This window comes from Vanacampus margaritifer, chromosome 9 (assembly GCF_051991255.1).
Source record: "Vanacampus margaritifer isolate UIUO_Vmar chromosome 9, RoL_Vmar_1.0, whole genome shotgun sequence".
Classification (NCBI taxonomy): domain Eukaryota; kingdom Metazoa; phylum Chordata; class Actinopteri; order Syngnathiformes; family Syngnathidae; genus Vanacampus; species Vanacampus margaritifer.
This window is the reverse complement of record NC_135440.1, coordinates 13617646-13623966: the sequence shown is the minus strand read 5'-3', so window position 1 is coordinate 13623966 and position 6321 is coordinate 13617646.

Sequence of the window (6321 nt, the reverse complement as noted above, 5' to 3'; positions counted from 1 at the left end):
TGCTCCCATCTTCCTCTTTTCCCATAATGTTCGAACATTATGAGCATGTCTATCCAACCTCTTTGCATCCCTTCCTTTAACTTTTTCTTTAATTTAAACAATGACAACAAAAGTTATACAAAGGTGGTACCTAAAAGGTTTACTTTAAACCCATTATAACTTAAAACAAATGAGTGTTCAAAATGAACCCGTTAGCCTAACTATGGGGAAGAACAGCCAGAGAATTTCAATCAGTGAGGAATAACAATTACATTATCCATCCATGCATCCATTTTCTATTGTGTTTAGGGTCACAGGGAGCTGCTAGTCTATTCAATCTAAAAGCTTTGGACTTGCTGCTAATTAACTACAGTGCACTTACATTTCAGTACACAATCAAACCGAGTGCCTATATAAGGCCACTATGTCTTGCGATTTTGATGAAAATGTGTTTCTTCAAAAATAATAATAACAATAAAAAAAACACCTACTATTTAACATCCAACTAGGGGTTTTTCTAACAGTTGTGATCATATTCATGGGAAATTACGGTCGGTGCACTTAACAAGCAGTAACGCAAAATGGCCGCCACCGGCTTCACTTCTTGTGAGTAAGTTGAATTACGGGTCCAGGTTATTTTAGGATGTCCGTCAGTCTGGTAAATTTAAACAAGAAAACGGATGCCATATTTCCTTTGTGTAACTATGAAATATAAGTAAGCAAAAAAATAATACAAGACTACTTATTTTGAATTCTCCAAGTTAAACAATGAAACTTGAGTAAAAACTTTGCTTCTTTCTCTTTACTCAACATGTTCATGACTGGAGTGCGGCCGAGCTAAGCAGCATGGAGCTGAGCAGGCGACGGAGTTTGAAACTCCACGCTTGCCAAACGGCTCGCAGGGCAGCAGCATTAACAGCACAATATTTTGTGGTCAGCTAACCCGTGTTTACCTCATAGTAACTCTATAGGTTACATAGCTCAACCGGCAAGGTATATGTTAGGCTGAAATGGTCACAACTTTTATTCTCCAAAAATTATGCCACCCCAACATAATTTTACAATTGCTCTTCATTTTCAGTGTTTTTTTGTAAAATGTCATCATAGTAACATATTAATTAATGCACTCCCAATATTCATTTAAACAGATTGATTCATACTGTATGGCCATCATTGCGAATGAATTTATCCAGCTTCTGGCGTGGTAGTTCGTACCGTGCGCACTGAAATCTATTTAACCGGAAAAACTGTGTGGCAGCACAACAAGTGGAACAGTTTGGTGTATTTGAAGTGTGTGGTAATATCCGCAGAAAGAAAAGCCTGTTTGCAAGATTTATTATGTCTTCTTCATTCATGCTATTAGCTGTTAGTCATAGAAAATAGATGTTTTGGGAGAGTAACCACAGACACAGTTAAACATACGTAGCGAGCAGGTCCATGACACATCATAGTTGAGTAATTGAACTAATTTCCAGAGACAGTGTTTGCTGTCAACAACTGAAAATTCCACTTTACTGTGAATTGTAAGTGCATTTAAAAAAGATTTAGCAAAACATGTGCTTTCTTGTACTAAAATTAAAACGGTGTAAAACGTTCAACAAGTTGGATGTATCCCAAATGTGTCTGTCATGAACACATGGTCACGGTTAATGAATCAAAATAACATTTCTTGCACTTTTGCTATCCTAATTGAAAATTACTGTAATATTTGGATTGTAAAAAAATGCATCATGAAAAAGAAAATTCAAAACATATAAATTGCACTGGACTCTTAAGTCGCGTTTTTGGAGGAAATGTATTTCACAAAAAACGAGACCAAGAACAGTAGAGCTCGGACTCAGACTCAAAATCCCCTAATTGTTTCGACAGCAGCAAACGAGCTCCAGTTGGATTTGAAACTTCCACTTCTAACTACAGAAAGGATTTACTTTTAGTCTATATTGGCGCATTAACAATGGCATTGTGTCCAAAGGTATAATCCTGGGTGATTATTTGGGTACTGTAAATAGTAAATCCTAGTGGTGACGGATACTGCATGCTAATTTAGAGAGCTAGCGCTATACATTACACATTAGCTGCCTACTTCTTTTTCTTCTTCTTAATGTCTTGTTCTACTTTTTGGCAAACAATTTGGTGCATTAAACATTGACTATAATGTTGGTATGATTTTAAAACAACAATAAGTGAAAGAGATCTGAAAAAAAAAATCTTGGAAGAAGGTGGTGCGCCTCTATCATTGCCAGGATGCTGCTTGTGTTGTGTTAGCGCTGAACAAACTTGCTGCGTTGTCCAAAATTTTTAAAGTAATATTCAATGGTTTGATTTCTTAAGCTTCAGACCATGTCTTTGTGGGCTAAAAGATGCATTTCATTACAGCTGTCAATTTTTATTTACCGCAGGGGCTTTACAGTTAATCCCACTTGACAACTGTAGAGGAGCCTAAAAAAAAAAACTGCGCAAAAATGGCACCATCGTACCCATTTGAATGTGATCATAAAATAATACAGTACGTCTGGTGACTGCAAAAACGTAAGTTAATAAAAAATACTTACATCTTATGTCTGCGTTCCATTCCAAGAAAAGCAACCATTGCACTCCATCTATTTTCTATAATGCTTATCCTGTTCAGGGTCAGAGAAGGGTCTAAAATATAATTGGAAAAAATTTGGCCTACACCCTCGAGTGGATGCCATTCAATCACATAGCTATTGTGAATAAGGCAATTGAGCTGGAATCTGTCCCGCCACTTACATTAGAGTCACCTATTTGAACCGCCACACTACTAATGGCCCATATTGTATTCTGTGGTAGGAATATTCCTCAACACTGGAATTGACCAATTTACTCCAATGACAATTACCAGCAATATTACGGTTGGAAAATTGTCTTCCCCTCCTTGGTTTAATATATTAAATAAACGACTAGAAAAACATCTCATCAGTGCAGCAATTTAAATCATACCCTCATTTAATCAAGGTTCAGAGCAAAAGCAGAACACAAGCATAGGTCATGTTACATGATGGATCACGGACGCGCATGAAACAAGACCTTTGTGCTTGACTTTTTGTTGTTTTTGTATGTGTGGTTCATTGAGAGGTTAAGAGCATACAGCATCTGGCTGTATAGAAAAATAGTCACTATGATTACATAATGATGTGACGGAAGGGTTAAGCATGGAATTAATTTGGGGTGGATCACTTACGGTGGACAATCTCTTCTGTCTTGTTCTGATCTGAAAATGGCGTTAAAACGCAAGATCAGTTGCTGCCCCAAGCGCTGTAATTTTACATTTTTGCAAACGTACACTGTTTGATCATCATCGCTCGAAGTTGATATCGTGTCTCTAAAAATTTAGTTTTTTGCATATTAGCCAAATATACCAATATAATATACCATTATACTGAAAACATTTGATTATAACTGTATGGTTTTATGTGCATTCAAATAAATACTGTTATACATAATCATACTTAGATTTTATCACATTGCAAATGTATCTTCAACTGCTTTTAGAGAAAGGAATTAAAAAAAAAGTGCCATGTTACGAGCTCATTGCAAATTAATTTTCTTATTAAAGATGTTGCTTATGCAAAATTCCAACCGATAAACATGCTAAAAAGTTATGAACGATAGTCCATTTATTTACTCATGTCTCATGTTCATCATGTTTGCATGTCAGACAGTCCCAGCCAAACTGCATAATGTCCAAATCAACAAAGGTGCACAGCATGTTTGGTTTTTATTTTAACCAAGACACAAAAGTTTTTGTGTTGATCAACGTTCATTAACTTGCCAAAGAGCAAGCAAAGGTGTTGAATGTTGCTTTGCCTTTTTGTGAGTCTGCAACTCGTGCTTTTCGGACTCTCACACTACCACACTTAACATTCACCAAAATCATTAGAGCTATTCATCATGTTAAAGCCCAAAAACATTTCAAATTGACTTCTTATGAAACCAAAAAATCAGCACAAAATCATGAACAAACTTGGTGAACTTGGCTATTGTTATGGACATGTGTTGGAAATTGCCATAAAGACCAACACAACAACAAAGATGGGACTGATGCCATCATGCTGTTAACATCTGCCATGTGTATTAAAGCACTTTTGCAAAAAGTTGTATTAATTCAGACAGGATATTGAAATTCTATCCAAATGTTTCTATGGGTAACTCCTGTTAATGTTTGTAGTAAGTCAAAGTTTAACCACAATCTATTCTGTGAGGTTGGTGGACTTTAATTTGACAATTTTTAGAAAGGGAGTGTCCCATTGAGATCAATAATATTTGGAATCATTTGTCCAATCGAATGGGGTACATGCCACGGACTTCCGACTTCCGGGTTTCACACATCGGTGTCTTTTCCGGCCGCGTTCCAACACTCGCACACCCACGCGCAACCGAGGGGCACAAAGGAGGAAGCGCAAGAACTGGGACACGTCGAAAACGGGAAACGAAAACAAAGCTGATGTATGAAAACCAGGAAGTTCGGAAGTCCCGCCTCCTCTGTGGCATATACCCTATTTGTCGTAAAAAAAAATAACAAAAAGAAAAGTGTTATTTACTGTACAAGCGGTTAGAATTACATGTTTACACCATTTTATTCATTTAGTCATTAATTTCTAATCCTAAATTACCTGTAGTTTTTATTATTATTATTTATTTATTATTTTATTTTTATTTTTATTTTTATTTTTATTTTTATATTCATCCATCCATCCATTTTCTTAACCGCTTGTCCTCATAAGGTTCGCGGTGGCCGCTGGAGCCTATCCCAGCTGGCTTTGGGCGGTAGGCGGGGCACACCCTGAACTGGTTGCCAGCCAATCGCAGGGCACACAGAGACGAACAACCATCCACACTCACAATCACACCTATGGACAATTTGGAGTGTTCAATTAGCCTGCCATGCATGTCTTTGGAATGTGGGAGGAAACCGGAGCACCCGGAGAAAACCCACGGAAGCACGGGGAGAACATACAAACATTACCCAGGAAGGTCGAAGCCCGGACTCGATCTCACGTCCTCTGCACTGGGAGGCGGACGTGCTAACCAGTCAGTTATTTTTGCTTTCGTCCCTTGTTTTGACGGTGTGACTGTTCGCTAGCCAATCACAGGGCAATTATAAATAGCAATCATTCACACATACATTCATTACTATGGATGACTTAAGAGTCTTCAATGCAAAATAACAGGCATGCTTTTGGCATGTGAGAGGGAGCCAGAGAACATGCTAAGCAGAGATCCAGTCAGGTGCGCTGATGACTGCGGTGAAATACTGTACACTTGTTTAAAGAGAAGCACACTTTTCAATTCATTTTGGCCTTACTTTTCATTTGACAAAGTTTGTGGCGTTTGAAGTTCCAGGTACCGCAGTACATTTTCCTATTAGCCCACGCAGTCTGGGAAGCAAGATGAATGACCTTAGCGTGAATGTTTGTCAGGAAACGTGGGCCTCTGCTCTGTTGTTGTATAGGCAAAGAACAGCCATTGTCTTGACCTTCTCATATTCTCTCCACCACCCTGCGGTTCAACTTAGATTTCTTTTTTAAGGATATTTTATAGTCAGAGTACCCGGGCCTCTCAGATGGAATTTACGAAGTGGTAAAGAAAACACAGAGAAAAACAACAACAACAAAGGCCTCAGGCGGATGTAGAAATTGTCACTTGGGGTGAGTGATGTGAACGGTGCGAGGACGAGAAAGTTGTAGGGAAGCTTAAGGCAACAGAGACGCAGGCATGAAAAAGAGCGATGAGTGTTCCTACAGATTTTGCGCCCGCCGTTGGAAGTCTTGCCAGTCTAAGCAGTGACTCATATGTGGCCTTGAGAGAAGAAATAACAACAGAGGGAACCCTGGACTTCCACGGCAGCTGATGTGGTCACCTTGTTTTCTCTTGTGAGGTTTCTGAATATGATTTAGGGGAAAGACCGACGTGTCTGGAGTGACACATCGCAGCATACGCAGCAACAAGGATCACTGTGAAAAAGCCTTGCTTAATTAGGCTCGTAGGAATGGAACTTTGCCATAAACTAAGGAGTCGAGGACCCACTGGATATGACAGGGGTCTGCAATCTGCGGCTCCGGAGCCACATGTGGCTCTTTAGTCCCTCTACAGTGGCTCCTTGTGGATCGCTCCCAAAAATTTGCAGTAATATAATTAAGATTTGTTTAAATATATTGATTTTTATTTTCATATAAAATATTATTTACATTCATTAATGATTAAATACAGAATAATAATAATTAAATATTCAAAAAATGTCAGAGTCCAAAATTTTAAGTTGTCAGAATGAAGGTAAATAAAAAATTTCCAAAAAGGAAGAAAAAAAGCAGAAAATTACCA